Source organism: Pezoporus flaviventris, unplaced genomic scaffold (assembly GCF_033815535.1).
Source record: "Pezoporus flaviventris isolate CSIRO_AGI_PZ_B2104156 unplaced genomic scaffold, CSIRO_AGI_Pfla_v1 ptg000002l, whole genome shotgun sequence".
In the NCBI taxonomy this organism is placed as follows: Eukaryota; Metazoa; Chordata; class Aves; order Psittaciformes; family Psittacidae; genus Pezoporus; species Pezoporus flaviventris.
In genome coordinates this window covers 11594835-11617708 of record NW_026892550.1, presented here as the reverse complement: position 1 = coordinate 11617708, position 22874 = coordinate 11594835, and the positions used below count along the sequence as shown (strand labels likewise).

Here is a 22874-nt window from a genome sequence, read left to right as displayed (position 1 = left end):
AATTAACATTTTTACCCCTACTCTCTACTGCTCTTTTTTGCATAACTTCCTCTTCCTCCTTCTCACCCAAAGGTAACAGAATGTAATTGCTGTCAGTGATAACTGGGACTATTTTGGGTACGTGCTGTGTGATCACCCATTTGGAATAGATTTATCACACCTAACCTTATGCTTGAGCTCTGAACCAGAATGAGTATGCAACTTCCAACACCACAAACAGTAAAACATCACATGAAATATTTGTGTTTTCTGTTGCAAGCTACTGGCAGATATTTTTCTTTTTATCTTCTAAATTAAGTCCTAGATTTTCCTCAGTTAGTGCACTCGTTTTGCCCAGGGCACATTAATGTCTTCTGCCATCATGAGAGAGTACTATGGGACAAACCGCACACAGTATCACAGGGAATCAAAGGGGAACCTTTGGTCATTCTAGGACAGGGATGTGGGTTGTCACACCACCTAACAATAACTAATAACCTTTATAGGCCTCAGTCAGTATTCTCTTTTTAATCTGTGTGTGCCTGGTTAGTCTGTGAGCCATCTGGATTGTTATAGACAGGGCTCCCTGACATGCATTTTGGAAAAAACACTGTTTTGAGCGCATACCTGTTGGACTCAGCAAGTACAATTATAGATTAGGAAATTTCATGCTAAGTTACTGGCAGAGATGTTTCAGAACCTAAAAAATGAACCCTCATGGTTGCCCACAGCTGCTTTAAATGATTCATAAGTATTTAGGCCATTTAAAGGCTTGCTGGTTGCTATAAAACTTTATCCTGTTAAATCTTCTTATCCTTCACTTACGACATTTGAAGTCTACTTCTAGAATTTATATCATCTATTACTCTGCCTTTATTCATCAAGTTTCATAGTTTCTCTCTCAAGAGCATCAATTTTTAGCTGCATAAGTTATCTTATGAAGTCATGTTACCAAATGATGTCTATTTTTATGCTAAATTTGACATTTCGGTCCCCAAAGAATCTTTCAAATCAGAAGTATACTGATGTTGACTGTAGACACTAACAAATCCATGAGGGAGGAACAGATCCAGTAAAGATCCTCTTAGCTGGTGATTACCCAAAGAAGTTATCCTCTGGGAGATTGCCTCAGTCCTTTATCTCCTTTTTAATCTTTGTCTTTCACAGTGCCCTGTGTTCAAAACTCCCACTCTCTAGTTCTTTGCTATGTGAAAGGTGATACCTAGTGAGTTGCTGATGGTGCATTACTTTGTGTGTTGCAATACTCATAGTAATGTTCATCTATTTTGTTCTTATCTATCTTACAAAGAATTACTGCACAGTTGCTGTTAAAATTATTGTAAAATTCAGGCACAAAAACAAACCTGAGGAATCTTTAACAATTATTAAGAGCATCATACATTTGAAGGAGTAATAGCTGACAAAATCATGGCAAAAGGAGGATCAGAACAGGAAATATACTTTCTGGTGCTAGCTAAATGAAACTTGAAATCATAGATTTTTTTTTTCCTTTTTAATTTCTCATTAATAATGTACTGTTAGTTATAAATAACCTTTTACAGATTCTTTTTGCTTGTTAAGAAATTGTCCAAACTAGTAAAATTATTGAGTTGGTTATAGCCTGCACTGATAGAATTTGCTTCACCTTATTGAACTCTGCCATTTGAAAGGTAGAAACAAGTTACTTTTTTAATAACGTTAAACAGCATTATGTAGCCATTCAAGATGGAAAGAGAAAATGCTGTCAGAAGCCAGTAAAACATAATTCCTTGAAATGAAATAACTAGGTTAAGTGGTATGTGATTAAATGTTTGGAATTTAGGCATTCTGCCTGACTATCGTCCAGAACACATACGCTGCCCCTGGCGCCTGAGCTGCCTTGTTCAAGACTGGATTGGAGCATCTTCTTGTGCTGAGTAGATAGCCCTGCATGAACAGTGTGTGCCTGCATGCTCCTGTCTTTGGATAAGTGTTGAAGAGAGAGACATGACCTACAAAAGAGAGGTTCTATACATAATATGTGCATGTGCACACAGAAGGACAGTAGCAGTGACATTGCTATAGAAGAGAAGGAGGGAAAAGGAAGAAAATAAGCCACTCAAACAGGAATAAATGTGTTTGGAGCTCTCCAGATGCATTCATTAAACTGAGAACCAGCCCTCTGGTCCTCTCCTTGGAAAAGCTCCTGATGAGGAGATGACTTGCTATGGATTTGTGAGGTAAAAGCTTCAACGGAAAATAAAATCTGGCTTCTGCTGTCTGGGCTGAGGCTCCTTCCACTTACATGCTGGCATGACCTCACTGGGAGCGGAGGTGAAAATCTTCCTAGGCCGATGTTATGAGCCACCGCTGCTTACTTGCTGCCTTCCCTCCTGCCCTCAGAGATTACCTGCTCCTCCACCCAACCCCAGGCAATAACTCCTGCAGGAATGACGTATCTAGGCAGTCCCTGATGTCAATGACCAGGCACTGGAAACTCAGCGTTCCCGAACAGGATCTAAGCATGGTCTTTCCTGCCACAAAAGATCAGACTGAACTGGAGGCTGACAGTGTCCAGAGCTAGAATAAAACATTTTAGCAATAAAATCTTCCATTAGAACATATATAAGTACTATTCAGAATGCTTCCTCTGGGTACTGTAACAGATTCATCTCCCCCAGACCAGTGGATGGTGAAGTATTTCCTCCTTCTGCCCTCCAAGTCTCCATGGTGAGCTCAGATACCAGACTGATAGACAGTGTCTCAAAGTCTTATACACTCTCCCCTCCTAATTGTTCAATAAATTTTCAGAGTATAAAGTAATAACTAAGGTTTTACATTTACCTGCATAATGACAAAATGCATATTATAAGGAAGGAAGTGTGAATTGTTATTTCCAAGCAAACAAAAGTGGTGTAGTAACAAGAATAGAGAACATGAGAGACTAACAGTTGTTTTGGAAGCAAGTTTTGTGTTGTTTTTAAGAACTTTTATGATGATTTGAACTGCTTTCTTTTTACAGTCTTCCAGCTGCTCCCAGAGGAATCTTTTTCTTTATTTAGTGCCTCTGAGGTTCCTTGAAATGCTTGGATGAATGGTCCTATGTAAGAGCCAAAGATTATTTTATTCACTGAACTTCAGAGCAAGGAAAATGTCCTGCATGGTTAAGCAGTGGCTTGATTTTTGGTCATTGTGAAGTAATTTTTATGTAGTTTGGGAAAAAGGGAAGTTTGGATTGATTCTGGTGTTCACTATGCTGAAGAATACTACTGAAATATTGAAAGGTGAGTGTATGTAAGTAAATGCCAGTTACATCTCTACGATAAATCAAACAGCCAAGGAGCTTCCTGGATACTGGATCGCAGACATCCACACTGTTAAATTGCTAGAATTTATCTAGTCCCTGCATAGTTTTGGCCCTGTTCAGCAAGCACTTTCACAAACAGTTCCTGGATTCAACCTGGAATTTAGCAAAGGTCTAGGAAGAGCAGGGAGTTTGCATTTGGTCACTTCTTTTTGAAAGCCCAGAAGGTTTTGTAGTATGGACTCAGAACAGCTACATGCATGTTTAATGTGCTGGTGTAGACATAATACTTATTAAAACATGGATATTTCTTCGGTGCTGTTTCTATATTAAACCTTGGAAGAAAATGCTACAATTTTCATGTTCTTCGATGAGCCAACCAGCAGCTGCTTTTAGGTCATTGCAGTTACCTGGGATATGGTTAAGAAACAGAATATGTCTGTCCTTTCTTAAGTATTTATCTAATGACAGTTGATGGTGTTTCTGTGTGGGTTTGAAAAAAACACTCTCTCAATTTCTGAGGTGAAAGCATTGTGCCGACGGTTACATGTACAGTGAGCAAACTAGTAGATATATAAAAGATATTGACATATACTGATTTGTTTTATGAAAGTCTTACAAGAGGGACTCTATTTTTCCAATCACACTGTAGCTACCACCATTTTTTAATAGGAAATTTTGATTGCCAACACATAATTGTCTTTCTTTGTTGTTAATGAATCTTATTTGATCCTGTTAAAGCCAAGACAGCACAAGCAGAAAAAATGTCAGTGGGATTTATACAGGAAGATTTACATGTCTATCTGCTTTACAGTCAACCATCTCACAGCTGAATTCAAGTACAAGAAGTACACTCAAGTACACTGAGTATGATCTATGCAATTACATTTCCAGTCTCACATGTGTGTCTGTCCAGAACTTATAGAGATCATGGAGCACCCATTTCCATGGAGAAATTAGATGATCTGGTATCAAAGCCCTATCTTTAGTAGACAGAAGAATGAGAGGAGCTAAGGCCACAGAAAATCATCATCATAGATTAGCTTTCACATAAGCGGAAAGTGGTGGAAAGTGGCTTAAGAAAGATCCTTATCTGACCAAAATCTAAGATCCTTCTTAACATAATCTTAGCTCTTAATTTTTCATCTATGTTCCTCTTACCCCCATGTAGTTGTAATATTTTCTCAAGCTACTTTAACCACAGTTATAGCAAAAATAATTTTTTGCTTGTTGAGCTGATAAGAATGTACTTAGAATCAACTAAGAGATAATGCACTGATAAAACAGAAGATTCTGTTAAATCTGCGATTGAGTTAAATGTAGTTTTTCATATTTCAGAAACAAACACGGTACAGAAAACCAAGTTCAGTGATGGTTCTGCAGATGGTGCTAGAGGCAACTAAACCTTTGTTCCTGCCTGGATTATTGTTTAAAAACATTGTAAATTGTGTAAAAGAAAACAGGGTGATTGGGGGTGTGTGCACGGGGGAGGGGTGTGTGTGTGTGTGTGTGTGTGTGTGTGTGCGTGCACACTTAAACCAGAATAAAATATTTTTGTTCAAATGCTAACATTTAGATGTCAGTATTTTTTGAAGAAGACAAATACTTTGAGAAAAAAAGGATACATGCACCATTTTCTCTAACAAAATCAGGTTTCATTACGAGTTAAAACTTTCAGTCATGTTTTACTTGTCATCCAATATTGCAGATTGGTGATTATAATAATAATTAAATACATTATTGGTTCACATCTAATCTCAATGAAATCTGGCAATGGTGACAGTAAGGATCCTTTTGAACAAAGGAAAACAAATAATGAGACCCACGTAGATACTTAGAGTGAAATTCTGGCCTCATGGGAGTAAATAGTAAAACTCCCATTGACTCCAACGGGGTCAGGATCTCTTCCCCTTTTCCTCCACCCCCAGTGTGTAACCACAGCTGTGCTTTTGCTAAGCTGCATGCAAGAACAACTTATGAATCACATCTGGTGACCCTGTTTGGCATCCCAGCAGAGAAAACATCAGGAATATTAACCCCTTTGTTACATAAATTAAAACAAAGCGATTTGTGGATCCCTTAGATAATGCAAAAACTCTGGGAAAGAAAATAAAAACAGAATAAAAATATTTTAGGGGAGCTAAGAAGCAGGGCCACAGTGAGGAAGAATTGCTGCTGAGGAGTTGCAATTACAAAATTTAAGAATAAACACATTTTTCTTTCTCTTTTAGGTTCATCTGGCAATGTAACTTGATAAATATCTTTGGTTTGTTTCCACTTGTTCTCACTGACGCAAGCTGGCAATAGCCTTTGTAGAATTTCAGCCTCTCTTGAGTCAGTGTCTTGATCTTCAGTCAAAACCTCTTCGTTTTCCAAGAACCTCTTAATTTTCCATTTCCTTCTTGGCAAAGCATAAAACCATATCCAAAAGCTCTATTAACATTTTTTCACCTGAGACATTGGAATTTCCACCATCACTGGGCTTATTTCTCTTTTCTGTCTTTGAAAGATATCTTATAAAAATAAAAAGTTAATACACAGCCCTCTCTTTTTTCCTTCTTCGTTTTTGCTTTCTTTTTCTTTTTGGGGTGTACGTATAGTTTAGTCTGGAGAGGAATTTCACAGTCTGAAGTTTAAATCATAGCTATCTATATCCTAGGCTGAATGAGTGTTTTTGGATATAAACATTCTCAAATCAAGGCATTTGTTATCAGAACCTAGAATACAGTGCTGTACTTTCTCACTGACTAGGCATTTATCTGCAGCTGTAAAGAGACAAATCCTATGTTTTAATCTCACTATAAGGTTTTAGACTAGTTATTTGACATATATGACTTGTCATATGTGGAGATTTTTAGAGAAAGGAGGAAAATGGAGTACACAGAGCTTTATAGACCATTATATATAACCATGTAAGTCAGCTTGGTTCTTCTGGCATCACTGACACCATTGCCCTCATTTCTTCTATTTAAACAGATTATGCCAGATTGTAGAATATGTCAATTACATCTGAGGGATGAAACATCCAGATTTAGCACATCTTCTGGGCTATGTAAAGTCACAGAGTGGAATTCTGCAGGAAAGACACTGTCTGCCAGGATAGAACGCTGTAAATTAGGAGCGATGGCATACAGGCACACTGGATGTGGTTGAAGCCTAGCTCCTCTAAGGATTTTATCTTCCAGCCTTCTCTTTTGAAAATGGTATCTTTGCTGTTGTTTGTGAGCATCTGGTGCAACAAGGACCAGATTCTCAAAGATTGCGTGAACTCATGGAAAGCAGACTTCAATACAGAAATTCTTCAGTACAGGAATAATTGTAAACAACTTAACCTCTTTAAGCCTAAGAAATTAAAAATGTAAATTGCAATTATGTTCCAAGTGTAGAGTAAAAAACTAAGAATGGTTTTGCTCACTAACCATTAATGTGAGATAAAAAAAAGTAAACATTTTCAACAAATAAAATATGAAATTAAGAAGACCATTTGGAAAGTTTAGTATAAGATATCTGTATTTTGAACATCTATAAAGGACTTCCTTTTTCATATTACAAATACTTACAGAGTACTAAGACATCTGTCAACAGTAGGGCGCACAGTGTCTTATAATGATGAAGAAGTAACAATATATCATAATCATACAGAAGAATTCAGTGAATAGTCAACTCAGAATTAATAGAACAGATGCAGCAAAAAAATTTACAAGAAGTTTATAAGAATACTAGTGTAGGTCATCTGTTACTAACCATCAAATCAGTAAAATTATATTGAACAATGCTGTTTGAGAACTTTATACCAACATTACATTTTTTTCCAACATTTTCAATCCTTTTGTCCTGGAAAGACTTGATATTGGAAGTCAATTTAGCATGAAAGCATATACTACAATTTTAATAACCTATGACAGAATTTCCTATTGTACAAAAACTTACTATTAATATTGAAGTGTGAAGTGTCAGTAGGCACAAATAGGGCAACCAAGACTAATAAATGGTTGTAATGGAGCATTTCAGCTATCTGCATAGAAATTCATCCTTTCCAATGGGTGATTTAGAGAGAAAACTTCTTGACCTCACAGACTATATTTTTTTATAGCAGTTGATTCTACAGCACACATGAGGGAAAGATACTCTGTCCTATGTAATGTACAAGTGTTGGTTCAAGAAGTAACTATCGCTGAGCCACTAATTAATGGTGACCACAGCATAATTAAGTTCAGCATTCTCAAGGGAGTGATTGAACCAAATGTGGGACTGTGACACTAAACTTTTGATAATGAATTTTTTTTTTTCAGGGGGAAAGTTAGTTAAAAAACCCTAAAGTCAAAAGTGAGGAAATTAAAATCCTTACACTCAGCATGGAGGCTTCTTAGGCATCCCAGGAGTCACAGAGGAATGAATGCACCTTAACAAAAAAGAAAATAGAAAGCCTATTAAAAGCTAGTATGGCTGGATTGCAAGGTTCAAGATGTTATTTAAGACAAAATAGTAGCCTTTAGAAAATAATAATCTACTCGTATTTAAGGAAAGGAGCAAATTTATGGAATATTAGAATTATGGAGGTAATAAGTATAAAATTAAGAGTGATCATAATAACAACCCAAAATATTAACAATATGTTTGTATGTGTCTTGGTTGGGAACTGTGAGAAAACTTGATTCATTTTTGCAGCCTTCAGAAGTTATAGATAACATAGATACTAGAGAAAAAATAAATGATGTTTGTATCAATACTCTTTTTAATAAAGCTGAAGTATCTGTAAAAAGAATTTAATCAGAGGAATTCACCGTTGATGCAATAAACTGAGAAACTGGAAAGCACCAGTTTACAAAGTTTTCCAAGAGCTCAGGCAGAAAAAAGGAGTAGCTGAACTGTTAGCAGGGAGTTACAATTTCATGTGAACTACGATTCTAAGCTGAAATATGGAAGAGAAACAAATGTTTAAGAAGTGTGTCACTCAGAGAATTACAAGTGACTGTAAGTAGAATAATTCATTAGAATAATCAGTAGGAAAAAAGGTAAAAGAAAGCTGCTTTCCTAATTTTTTCCTAATTTTTTTCCTTTTCTTGAAGTTGAAAAAACCCTTACCTGAACTTGCTGAAAAAATGAGGATGCCCCTGGCTAAAGACTGACATGGCATAGAGTACAAATGGAGCAGAAAGTGTCAGAGGCAGGAACTGAAGCTTGGTGCTAGATGAATAATGGGTCTAACAGCATCAGGATGAACATCTGCCCTTTCCCTTCATCCCAGCCATGTCAGTGAGTGACTTAGCATTGACTTGAATATAGCAGGATCTTATCTGCAGGCTCTGGTTTTGAATCCAAACCCAGGTATTACAGTGGTCATATTTGTTAACCTGATAACATTCACCATTTAAACAGGACTACCTCTGACAGAGGCACCTCTTCTAATTATACTTGATGATCCTTTTGCATAAGCTGAAACAAAATCTGGGTGGCTTCATGGTCTTTTCTGACTTTATTTTACTTCAAGACCTCAGTTATATTATGCAAAGGCTGTTCCTGTTTCCAAACAAATATTGTCCTACTCCTCAGCCAGACTTCTGCATTGCAGTAGCCTGACCTATTTCAACAGAACTGAGATTGGGATCTGAGTTATAGACTTGGATGTGACTTGCACCAAGGCCTCCTCAAACAAGTCTTATAATAAAAAGAACATAAATTGAAGAGTGTCACCTGGAAGGATATGATGATGTTCCAGTATGAACAAACACCAAGCCCTATATTTGACATACTGACTTTTGAGATACCTTATCTACAAGAATAAGTCTTATTTCATTCTCTCTTTTGAAGAGATGCCGATTCAAGATACACTTTGAGACCCAATTTAACATTACAGAGACAGGAACAAAAGACAGAAAGCACATGGCCATTTAAATTTCCTTACACATTTCTAGAATAATTTTCTTAAAAAATGTGTTCTAAATAAAACATGCAGTTTGTGGTGTTGATAGAAAGGGCTTACTCACACTCAGTTTGTGTAACTTGCATAACTCACTGGATTATAGCTCTGCTTTACATGTATAATGCTGTCACTCCAAAGCCATGTCAACAACAATGCTTTTACACCAATCCATAATGTTGGGTGTTTTGCGTGTACATACATGCAGTACGTGGAGCTCCTGTCCGGATAATAAACTGCGGAACTAGACACAAAATTCCATTTCTCTTGCACCTTGACATCCTCCCATGCACTAATCCATTTCCACTGGGACTGTTTTTAACAATCTGACCCTCCCAGCAATTAAAAACAGATGCCATTTTTTTTTTTTTTAAACAAACCTGCCAGGAAAATGTTTCTTGCTTTCCTCACAAACCTGGAATTCTGAGCCACCCTCCCACCCCCAGATTACCTTGGACTGATTCCCAGGCCATGTAATGTTCAGTCCTGGGCTAATGACTGGTTAATATTTCAATAACCTACAGTTTGTTAGGACCAGAAATAGATTATACCATGGTAGAGGTGGGATTCCCCCTTTCCCAACACGATATGGCCTTTTTTCCTTCTACTAGGCTTGATATAATATAAAATACCAGAGTTTAAAAGTCGAAGCTATGTAAGTGATTGTTAATGTTTCAAAATATTTCATATTGGGCTGCTGCCTGCAGCTGCAACTGAGGCCCCACTGAAAAGCTGTTGCAGAAATGCAGGGTCACAGACAATCCTTACCATGGGCACTTTACATTCAAAAGAGGGAAAGAGGAGAAGGGTGGATGAGTTGGTGAAATGAGTTAACTATGGTCCTGCAAGAAGTTAGTGCTGAGCTCCTGACCTACTGTCCCAGCCTCGTGAAAGCACCAACTTCCAAAATAAAAGTATTAGTTTTAACTTCCAATTTTTCAGTTGAAACTGGGTCATGGAAATTTGTGGTCTTTAGGCAATGCAGCTTTACAGGCACTGACTTAAAAATCCTGCAGCATATGTAAACTAGCTTATTTGTATCATGATGTAAACCACCTGCTGATGTAGAGTGTCCTGAAGGTTTTATTGCTACTCCCTGGTCAGCTTAACACATGAAGTTAGATGTACATGACTCGTGTGCTCATCTTATTCCCATAGGTGTCCATTTATCTGCTCTGCTAACATATGCAGAACCTCTCTATTGAAAAGATGTGAGCACTGATATGTTTTTATACTTTTTCACAGTGTGCCTGTCACCAGCATTGAACTCGTGCTTCCTGCTGAAATGTGCCTGCCTTTTGTTTAAATAATTCTTATACCAAATGATATGTCTACACTGTGGGTGCAAATTCGTTAAGAGGACAGAAGGCAGAACATCTCCCATGACAAGAAAATAGGAGTAAAGTGATTGTTTAACCACTGTCAGTTGAGGGAAAACTAACAAACCATATTCTTCAGTAAAGCATGGGTGTTTTCCTCATAAAAGCAAGGGAGAAAACAGTTTGCCTGGCCTATAAAGGGATCCTCTATATAAGATAGGTGCAAATAGTGCTGAAAGGCAGGCCTCCTGCTCTCCACCCTTTCACTTCTTCGGAGGGATAGATCTGATCAAATCTTTCCTGTCTTCACCTCTGGCCATGGTGTTCAACATCTAATATATAAAACCACAGCATCTTAAGAAATGCAGGGAGTTGACAACATCTCTGCAAAGGTCACAGTAAGCTCAAAATAGTGGAGAGGTGACCTTCAAGCCACCTTTATGTAGAAGTCTTTAGACTCTGCTTTTGTCGTTATCAGCTGCATCTCAAGATTTTCCACAGTGAATGGAAATGAGACCAGCTTCCAAACACTATCAAATAACACTGAACTATGCAACTTTGAATGTAGATATTTCTCCTTCAAAAAAGTAAATGTTTGTACATAGCTGTTTTTTGTTTCATGCTTACATGGCTTTGTTTTCAGCAAATCATTAAAAAAGTGATGACTTACTGCACTGCTTTTTTAAATCTAGTCACAAACCACAATCGCTTACAGGAAATGGAATGTTTACTTGAGTTTATTATACAAGGGTCTGGATATGAGCTGTGGGATTTTTACACCTCATAGCAACGGTATTACAATTTATTTACATCTTCATGTTGGCAGCTGCACAAACTCTTATGAAATAGGACAATCACACCTTAGGGAACAGTAATTATAGGCAAAGGTATAAATAGTATAAAGAAGTGCATGCATTTGGCACTTAAGTTGAAGAGAATAGAAACTATTCTGGCAAATCTTCAAAAACACAGTCTCTTGTTCATTATGAGGGCATGAACTAATTAAACCAAACTTGTCAGAATCAGCTGCATGAATAAATTCTAGCCAACTCTGGCACAGTCATGATCCAAACCCACGAAGAGCAAAGTTGTTTTAGTGATGTCATAATTTGGACATTCAGAGTATGATATCATTTTTGACAGAATTAATGCAGAATTAATACCATATGTATAAGCATTAATAGGTATTGAATTGAACACCCAGTGATAAGTCTGTGTCGGTTTCCAAAGTAACACTCTGTTTTTTTTCTTCATAGCGCTTACACTAATGTAGTATCAGAAGGCGAATTTAAAATACATTTCAACACTTTTATAAGAAAGCATTTAAGTTTTACATCTCTGCCTCTATTTCAAAAGCTGTTTGCATAAGAAAAGCAATTAAACTTCACTGCTACATTTTTAATAGTGACAAAATCTGTGTTGTAAGAGAAGAATTTTAAGGCAATTTTAAACTTAAAAGCAATTGTCATTATTTGAGAGCTGGAAGGAGAATTCTTATGAGGATGTGTAATTCAATTTATAAATAATTTAGTCTTTTTATACAACAAATCCTAAAGTTAAAATGTTGTTGCATTTAGCAGCTCTTTAATTCCTAGTTACTGTCAGTGACCAGGTGTTACTCATTCCCAAATGCTTTGGCTGACTCCCATCTCCTTCCTTTCCCAGTCTTGATATATTAAATTCTTTCACACTTACCCGTGATGGTTCTCAGAGTCTTCCTTTTCAGTGATATATTTTGAGGATTTATGGCTGAAACTGAGATTCCACCTTTGTCTTCAGATGTAAAGGTAAGTTAAAGAGCTAGTGAACAGAGGTTGAGTAGGTATATGGCAAAGTTTGTCAGTGGAGCTAAATATAAGAAATAAAACTAAAAGTTGACCTTGGGGTGAGAGAAGCTCTCTTGATACTTAGTATTATTGTAATAAAGTCAGAAAGGAAATTTAGCACTGACGAATGTGAAGAGTTGCATGTGAGGAAACAGCCTCCATTCTACATTCATAGTGGAGGGATTTGAACTAAGTGTTGAAGAAAAAGATTATGGAATTCTAAGAGTATGAATGTCAGCTGCATATTCAGTTGTAATAGAGCAAATAAAATACTAGGAATTAGTAAGGAAAAGGTAGAGAAACAAAGAGGAATGCTTCTTTTGTACATGTGCATCCCTGGTCTCCTTGGCTTAACGAGTGTATAAAAGAAATGCTAAAGATAGGGGGAATGACAACATGGATGATGAAAACTAAGGAATGTTTTAATGAAAACTAAAGGCAATGCCAACTGAGAATACTACCACAGCACTCTCACAGTACAAGAAATAGACATTATCATGTGGTAGTCTCATATGTCAGGTTCCAAGCAAATAGAGGAGGAATAATTTTAATTAGTTTTTTTTTTTTGGTGTAATTTAACTGTAGAATTTATCACCATGGTCTAGGCAGAAAACAATGATACAAGTTAGTTTGTATGATACAAACTGGATTTGGGTCTTACCTAACAAACCCATACACATGTACAATTCTACAGTGAGAGCAAACGTCCTGTTAATGGTTTCACTTTCTGTCTGTATACTATTGTTCAGGCTCTTCTGACATAAATGTCAGAACTCCTGATAAGAGAGGGAATTTCAAAACAGTATACCTTCTATTTATTCTCCTCTTTAGTAGTGTGCCTGAGAAAGAGCAGGCATGGCCAGTAGCAGACGGAAGGACTGTGAGTGAATGAACAGAAGGACCTTTAAGTGAAATGGCTGTTTGGTGATTGGGCAATAAGCAGGTTTATCCTATGCAATGGGTTTGTTCTGTTCAGGCACGAAGATGAGGATGGATTCAAAGCTGATTTACTGACAACTAAATTCTCCTACATCATTCTGCACTGCTAGAAATGCAGCATTTGTCCTGATCACAGCCAGAACCACAAGGCCAGGTTGGTCAGAGCCTTGGGTGACATGGTCTAGGGTAAGGGGTCCCTGTCCATGGCAGGAGGGGTTGGAACTGAATGATCTTAAGGTCCTTTGTAACCCAAACTATTCTATGATGGTCTAAAAGTGTTTATTATCTCTTTCTGCTGAGTCCTTATTGCCAGTAGTCCTGTTCAATCCTAATTTTCTTAATGGAAACATTCTAATTGTTCATGGTTCTATAAAGGGTAGAGTACGTTTTGGAGAAACATTGGGTTTGATTGTAAGAGAAGATCATTACAAATGAAAGCAAGGTAAGGAGAAGGTTTTGTTTCCTTCACCACTTTCTTGCTGATGATTAAAAAGCGAACTGAATAAAGACTAATTTCAACTTTCCTTGATATATCTTCCGATTTTGTTTGAATCCTTTCCAACTTCTGTAATTTTAAACAGAGAATAAGTAATGATTTCAAAAGCAAACCAGTGTTCATTGCACTTGTACCTGATTTGGATTCCACCCTTTTGTTTTTATATTACTCCTCTGCATTTTTGATATGTCATAATATGTTCCAGGCTACCTTTTCATTGTACACCCACAAAACCAGATCCACATGGGAGGTTTCACAGAAAGCATTAAGTATGCAGAACTCCTTTATTGCTTAAGTAAGAAGAGCAAACTATCATTTACAAGGAAATCAGAGCATCAAAGGTGGAAGGAGAAAGATTTAATTATACAGTAGCCTCACATTTGTTGCATCCCATGGAAGGACTTTTCTTTAGCTCAGTCCTAAAGATTTTAGATGCTGTAATATGCAGTGAAAAAAGACAAGAACTGTGAGGAACAAGCATTTTTTTTCTATTTTGGCTACACCAAACCAAGCTCTTATTTTTGTAGTCCGTCAAGCCCTGTTTCAGCTCTAAGAAATTGAATTCAAACTATTTTTAAACCATAGTCTGGAGCCCTTGCCTTAATTGAATGTTAATCACAAGACCTGTAACTCCTGCTTATGATATAGATATGTTTGATCAAGTACGTAGTATTCTGAGTGACTTTTTCCCTCACTGCACTGGATTTCTCCCAAGCGTAAACACCAGTATGACTGCAGTTTTCACATTTCCAGTTCCCTTTTTATGGTGGTTTCCACACCAAAGTTTTCAAAAGTTCCTATTTTTTTTTTTCTCCTAGGGATATTCCCTAGATGAGAAGAGTTTTTGTAAAGAGGAATGTTTTACATTTCACTTTCAAGTTGGCAAAGTCTGGACATGTTTTGCCTTAGGGAAAGGAATAGGATGGTCAGAGCTGTGAAAACATTGCAAGTATCTGTGGGTGAAACATGGTCTCAGTGAAGAAAAAATTCCGTACTCTTTATTGGGTTAAGAATTCCTCCGATTACCATGAGCAAAACTGGGAAGGTTTTGAGGCAGCCAGGTCACTGTAGTATGTTTCACAGAATAAGAGCTTGTAATGGCTCAATTTCTGTGTTGATCATCCATGAATTTGTGTGTGAGAAGGAGAGGCGACTTAATTCTTTTTTGAGACATAGCCCTACTGACTAGCATTGTAATGAAATGTAACTGTATATTTCCCCACGGGGATGGTAACTGAAAGTCTGGGATTTTTAAACATAATATTTAAATATGATTTTCAAATTACATTTGGTATGTCTTCCCATTTGTGACTATGAAGTCCAGACTAATTTTCCACTTGGGCTTTACTTAACAAACTCTTCTTGTGTGTTTCTTACTCAGTTTTGAGATTGTTGCAACTAATTCTTCCCTGAATGTCCCCAAATATGAACCTGTAAAAAAAGTATTGTTAGACACAAAGGACCTGTCTGACATACCTGGGTTTAAATGTGATTTGTTCAATTATCATTGGGCATTATCTTAGTTAAGTGCTTCCCCATCCTCTGCAAATACACACTTGCACACACACAAATTCCAACACATGGTACCAAACTACTGAATTTGGTTATTAGATGTAGTTTTGTCAACCTTCGTATCAGGCTCACATCAGAAAATTACAGTCTTCCAGATGTTCATATATAAACCAAGGAAGTGGCAATGACCATGAGGTTATAGCCTGGTCCCTCTGAGGTCACCTGGAAATTTGCTGTAAGTATAATCAGAGTATTAGACGCTTGGTAAGGAAGGCAAGATCAATGTGAATGCATAATAACACCATTTATCATAATTTAAAATTCAGACTAATGTTCAGTGCTTCAGCAACATAAGCAATAGGTAATCAAAGATTTTCCTTTCCCAGGGAAATAAAATATTTTTCCTGGCCTCATATGATTTTCTTGCACACTTTTTACAATGTCTCATGTATTTTAGGAGGCTTTTAAAGAGGCCTATATTTTTAATGTTCCTTTTGATGCGTTTTGTTTAAAATGTGTACTTTTAATGGGTTTAATATGCCTAGAGAGTCTGAAAGGCACCAGCAGGGAAAAAAGTCTAAACACATAAATAAAGAATACAAATACATAGAGTACATGGTTTTCCTCAATGTCAATCCATTCATGTTAATAAGGGAGCTTTGAAGAGACCATGTAATCTTCTTATGACCTTTAAAAGAGAGATGCTCAACTTGCTAGGTTGAAAATCACACATTGTGTCCAATGAGTAAATTAACATCTTTAGTAATAAATTTGAGCTGTATTTTATTTTGAGTTAGATTTCCAGTTAGGTCTGTTTAGGATTTCCAAACCTTTTGATACAAGGCAGCTCATTGTAAATGTTGTGAGAGTTCTGCTGGATATTCCCATCTTTAAGAGTAAAACAATTCCAAGGCTGAGAAAAAAATGTTAAGTACAGCGTAGGAACATAGACCTACATAACAGAAAGCTGGCATGGACATCAAACATCCAGTGCTCTATATACTAAGTAACCATAAAAATCCCACTCCTGAATTGGCTAAACATCTTTTAAAAAGAGAAGTTTTTATTACAAGTGCTGTCTGTGTTGCAAGACTGGTCCAGATCCTTCTCTGACACATAGGGTCTGTCTTTTTAATTCCCAGCTTAAATGAGCTTGTTAATAACTCTTTTTCTGGGCTGGTATTTAGTTTAAATAGTTCTTCAGCTGCTTTGATGTTTATATTGCATGACTAGGAAATATCAGTTCAACACCATGCTGTGTTATAGATTGTCTGCTTTAAGGACCTAGGCAGAAGAGGGACCTGTTTAGAATTGGGAAGAAGATGTGTTTGCAAATGCAGTTAGGGAATGGGCACACTGTAGAAAAAGGGGTTTTTATTCTTCTTAGCTGCACAAAAATATACCATCCACCTGTGTTTGGCTAGGTTATTGTCAAATGTTTGCATTTGTAGTGAGACATTCATACATGGATGAACACCTGTTACTTTGTTCTGGTGTCTCTGTTGGTTTGTTGTGATTCTTTCTTTCATGGGTTGTAATATTTTAATGATTCTCACAAATGTTGTTGCATTCTTAATTGTTGACTTGGGTTTTAATTGCCTTTGACTGTTGAGTAACCCCAGCTGTCTGCTGTATGATCAGATGTGATTTGAAATGTACATTCTGCACGTAAAGATGCCTATAGCAATTGTAGCTTCAGGGTGCTCTTTTATACTCTTCCTAGAATGACAGAGCTTGAACTTGCCTGATATGTTATTCAGTGTACTGATTTCAGGCCACAGGGGCTATAAGTAGCCCTTCTAAAATATATCAAAGCAGAACACACTAAGCTAATTTCTTTTGTATAGTCTCCTATGATTGGTTACTAACATGAATTCTTAATCCTCTTTGCCCCTGGCATAATACAAGGGATTTTTATGATAGCACCTTTCTTTTTTTGGACATGTTTAATTCTTTGCAGTGCAGCTGTGGGTTGGTTGAAGACAAAAGATGGTGAAGTATCAGTTAAGCATGTCATTATACTCAGAACAGTCACTATGTCACAGAAGTATTTATCACACCACATTACATCATCGCTTACGGAATCACTGTAAGCGCCTCTTGTTTAGGTGCTTTTTAATGACAGAGGAAAAACAATTCCTCTGCAAACAAAAACATCACGTTAACAGCTGAAGTCACAGCTCAATTTGCCTTGTGGCTGGGATACACATTCCATCTGGAGCTCTATCAAGGCAGTGCAGGGAGGTCTGGCAGCTGAATAATGAACTCCAAGTAAATAGGTCATTATAACACATTGTTTCTGTGTTACTGGATTTCCACAATATGTTGGATTGGTTATGAGCTTCCAGCCTGGATTCTCATCTAAGTGAGTTAACTTTATCTTAAAAACTCTCCTGCTCAGAAGTTCTAGATTCACCTCTCCTAACTTCAGACAGTGGATACGTCCATGTCTGAGCCATCAGGGCCACCCAGTGTCCTTCTTTTTTCCTGATCACTTCCTGACCATGTACGATAATTCATGTGTCAGCGTGCATTTAGATGTGTGCTTTCCTTAAGATGAAAAAAACTTGTACACCAAAAAAAGTACACAGGGTAAATCTTCAGAACTACAGTATTTAAAGATTTGTAGACTTCTTACCACCATTCAGTTTCACATAGAGAAAACCATACCAATGTTCAGCTAACAAGTATTTCTTTAATATATATATGAGTTTTGAACTGGACCTGAAATATTAAACAGTATTGAAACTCATCAGTGCTTATAAGAAAATCCATCAAATTTTAGCTTCAGTTATTATTTCTATGCACATGCGTGAAAGAAAAAAAAAATGCTTTTAACACCTTTCCAACATGTTCATTGTACTTTAACTCATACTTTAGCGCATACACTTAAATAACTTTTGCTCTTGATTTCCTTTGAAAGGTCATTTTGTGGTCTGCAGTATGTTCTATATATCATCTGTAATTTTTCAGAACTCAAGGCAGACAAGTCTCTGATTATTACTTGTCAAAATCAGTGAGAATTGTGCTTTGTCTGCCTTTTGTTCTACCTAAATAAACTCTTTAAGAGACAGGTTCAATTTCTTACTCCTCAGTTTGAATAACTGGTGTTTAGTCAGATTTTTGGAATCCCTCTACTGCATCTTCAGGTTGGCCTCCTAATTAGCAGTGTCTTATTCCCATTTGAGATGGACTTGGGATGACCAAAAATCTGATCTGTCCAGTTAATATTTCTGGCTGATTTGCAGTTGAAGCTACTTTGCATTTGAGGCTCATACTTGCCACCGTGCCTTCTTTCTAAATAACACTCATTGCTTCTGGGTGTGTTGGGTTCCTCTCTCAGACTATAAATACAAAAGACACAAACAAATATATGGAACACCAATTAGCTTTTCTTTAATCATGCTTTTAGCTTGTATTGCCTCTACAAGTTTATTTACAAGGATTCTTCTATCAATTCCTGTGTCATGTTAATCAGATTGCAGTTCTCTAAAGGCAAGTATTTCGAACATGACTATGCTCTTTCTTCCTGAGAGAAAAGACCGATGTAACTTATTACAATACCCCACCTGCAGGAAGACATGTAGAGACAGACAGCCATGTCCTGGAGTAAATCCTATATAGATGTAAACTCTACAAGGCCTACAAAAGTTCTCAATCATGAAGCATTTATGACTGGACGTTTGGATTTTATGTATTTTCTTTTCTTACACACTGTTTATAATGCTTTTTCTTGTGCTATCTCTTCTACAGTGAGCCCGTCCTTCTCTCTTTGTATTTTTCTGTTTCTTCACCACTGTTGTCTTGGAGGAAAATCTGAGCCTGGATTTTATTTTATTTTATTTCCATTTAAATCCTTAAAATGTGGAATTCTTTACTTCAGGGGTTTAAACTAGAGCCTCAAGGCTATCTTGGCAGACTTCTGTGGTTTTAGAGGATAGATTTTTCTGTTTTGTTTAAGAATGTATTGCAAGCAATGGATCTTTAGAACTTTAAGCATGCAGTAAAAAAATAGAGATGACTAATAGCTATTCAGCAAGTAATGATGGCTTAGCAATACTTACCACTCTGATTTAGCCTCTCTGGTTCCATTACTTAGGATATTTTCCTGAATTAAATTTGCCTCAGTTCTATAGCCAGCAGCTGTCCACAGGAAAATAAAAAAATGTCCTGTATCCTCCAGAAATAATGATTTCATATTTCTAATAGGTTCCTTTAACCATACAATCAAAACGGTCTCTTGTGCCCTCTAGCATGTGGGATGTCGTAATAACAGAATTCATGTCAAACAGCTAGAGAAATATAGTTAGAAAAATTTAAAACTTTTACATTAATGGTTTTTCATGTTGCTTCATTTCTGTGTATGTAATAATTGATCAATAGAAGGGGGAGAATGTGTATCCTTCTTTCCGGTTTTGCTCTGGAGCTAAAGTTGATAGCCACATTGGGCCTATTTGAATGAGGATATTCATGTGAAGCCTGTGTCTGCTCCCCAGCCCCAAACAGATTGTGCTGTTTTTCCATTTGTGTCGAAGTGTCACAATATTTTGTTTCTAAACGCTTAGGTTAGCTCATCTTGAGACCAGCTGTTCTAAGGGATTTAAAGCAATGCAAGGGCATATATACTTCATATTTATTAAGTTCTAATAAAGCTGGTGTCTTAATATATTTAGCATAAAATCACCAGACAAACCTATGTCTGGTAATTTCAGTGGAGTTGTATGTCAGCCTGCAATACATTTTCTGCCCCTAGAAACTTGGCAGTATTAAGATATTTTAAGACATTTATTGCTATACATCCCTTTCATTTTTCTTTGTGGGAAAAAAATAAAAATATTTTTCACCTTTACTATTTTAAATGACATCAAAATATTTGCTAAAATTCTGCCAGTGCTGTTTGTGGCTTCTGAATAATAATTTTGTTTATTAAAGCATTTGTTTTTAACTTAATAGAGGTTTCTTAAGATCCAATGTAAGTATTAAATAGAGTAAAAACAAATAAATGAAAATTACCCTAACTCTTAAAGATCAAGCAGGGATTTTTTCCTATATCTTTCATGAGTATTATACGTAAGAAAGGACTATACCAACTGCACAGCAACAGTTCTGATTTGTACCAATGTAAAAATGATCAGAACTACATTTCAATTATACGAGAATTATTTCTTAAATTCTCTTATGTTCTCTCAAACTGTTACTAGTTGAGGCTAGTATTTTCGTACACTGCTAAGGTACACCATAAGTTATTAAAGTTTCACTGTCATTCAAAGAGTGACATAACTGATTGCCACAGGAACATGACAAATTATACCTGCTGTGCATTCTCAACTGTAAATCATCCAAGAAAGTATGTTCAGGACGAAAAACATTTCTTCTGCAGTAAATACATATGTCAGGTCAGAGATTTTCAGAACAGATTGAAGATTTTTGTTCTAAGGAGTCTAAGATATTAGAACTTTGACAGCTTTAGAGGCTTTGAGTCACGATCCACTTGAGAAACCCTCCAAGAATTTACGTAAGTAAAAGCTGTGTGAGTCATTTAAACAGTTATTTGAAAGTTTCATAGTTTAAAGATCAATTTTTGTTTTGTACAGCAAAGAAAATTAATAAGTTGTTTCCCTACTTCACTAAAATATAGTTTATAGTTTTGACAGTCTGAGGTTATAGTTTGCAGAATAACCAATAAATACATAGGACATACAATTTTTTTTCCCCAGTATATAAAGTGCTTGACTATAAAAAGTCCCAAGGAAAAGTAATTTAAAGAGGTTTGTGCAAAGCTGTAACCAGTTATTCTCCCTGAATCAGGTGCTTAGTTTATAACAGTTTAGAAGAAACCAGAAGTTCAAAGTTATAGTTGTTAAACGTTTTAGACCCTTTTACCAGAAGTACCCTACTAAACACAGAGTGATGTTTACCATGACTATGTAACTTTGATTTTTTGTTTAAACTCATAAAACTTGAATTTCCTGATTTTGCTAGTCCCACTGTACCTAATAATATGGAAAATGTTGCTCTCCCCAAACCTTAGGTAGTTTTCTCTTGTATAAAAATGTATTCTAGCCCTCATGAGCACAGTAAGCTCAGATGTAATACCATATAAATTCACATTTTTACAGAAAAAAATAATTTTTCTAACAATTTATTGCTTTAAATATATGAACTGTTTTGTTCCCTAAACTAAGAAAAAATCCTATTTTTATGCATAGTCTTGGAAAGATATAAAGTGATGGGTGAACAATGGGGAAAACAGTTAAAAGGTTTCACAAAGGTTGTATAATTTTTTTCAGCTTTATTGGTGTACATACTGGTGGAAGTGAAAGTCAGTTTCTGTAAATGATAACAAAAGATAGGTAGAGAGTAAAAATTTGCTTGTGAAACAAAATGTGTATGTTAGAACAGTAAGTGCAACATATTGTGCGTTTTGCATAGAAGTCAGAGCGTGCTTAAATCATAGATTTTCTAAATACAGAGCATGGGAACTACGGTACTGAAGCAGCTCAGTGTTCCACATAGTCTTATTTCTGATAGGGTTCAGCTGCTAAACTGAAGTTTGTAACAGATGAATGCAAAGTCTGTCCTGCTTATTTTAACCCAGTTGTGCAGTGGCTGACTTCTGCTTTACAATGAGAAAATTGGTATTACACAGATGGAAAGTGTTTTCTTTGAAGAAAATTTATTAAATCTGAAGAAAATCTGTTAAAATAAATTTTAAAGAAAGTTACCAAAAATATTTATTTATCTTTTTCAGTTTAGAAGTGTTAAATTTTCTTGTGAAAAAAATTAAAACTTTTGGAAAGGAGACAATTTGATAGCATTATTTTCTGCAGGAAATTTTTGTGGAGGTTTCAATGGATATTTGTTCCTGTTTCCAGTTGAACTCTATAATTTAATATTCTTATTATTCATATATTTTCAATCTTGGTAAGCCAATGTACTCAGTGTTATTTTCTGGCAATCAAATTATACAATTGTGGATTTCTTGAAAAAAAAAAATCCCCTTTTCCATGTGGTTTATTCCATTTTCTTCAACTGCTATTCTGCATTTAATTTGGAAAAAAAGCTGAACAGTATTTGCCCATGCAGTTTCTGGGCCTCATTCAGTGTTCTTTGTCAGACTCTTTCTTTTTATCCTCACATTTCTATTTTTTCTCGTGGAATGGAAGTGTTCCCAAGCTTTGAAACTTTCTTGTTTCCAGTTCTTAAACCTTCCTTGAGCCTTTACACTGTATTTACAGCCAGCATGCTTGAGGGCGTGTTTCCGGACTCAAACCATGCCTGACTTTAGCAATGCAGGAAGTGTTACTGAAAGCAAGGAAGGGTAGTGAATATGCATGGATGTTTAATAATTGCATGCATGCCATTATTGCCTGATGACACCATATGAAATTATACAGGGAAGCAGTAGAAGGAATAACATCCCTCCATACCAGGCCACTATACTGCTCCACTGTAAGACTTTTAGTTTAACAACTGCTTTCTCTGCTATAGGAACTCAAACAGCTACTCTATGTGGACATACCCACAGAGATACAAGCTAACCTTTTTTCTTCAAGAAAATTCTCTATTTTCTTACAAAATGCATGCTATTGCATTTTCT

The 22874-nt window shown here is 36.3% G+C and overlaps 1 long non-coding RNA gene across 1 annotated transcript in view; it reads left to right on the top strand.

Moving 5' to 3' along the window:
* The window catches only part of LOC133275123 (uncharacterized), a 51132-nt gene that overhangs the window by 6699 nt on the left and 21559 nt on the right, over nucleotides 1-22874 (top strand). Inside the window, exon 2 of the long non-coding RNA XR_009745404.1 lies at nucleotides 8332-8522. This is a non-coding gene — a long non-coding RNA (uncharacterized LOC133275123). The remainder of the gene's footprint in view (nucleotides 1-8331; nucleotides 8523-22874) is intronic.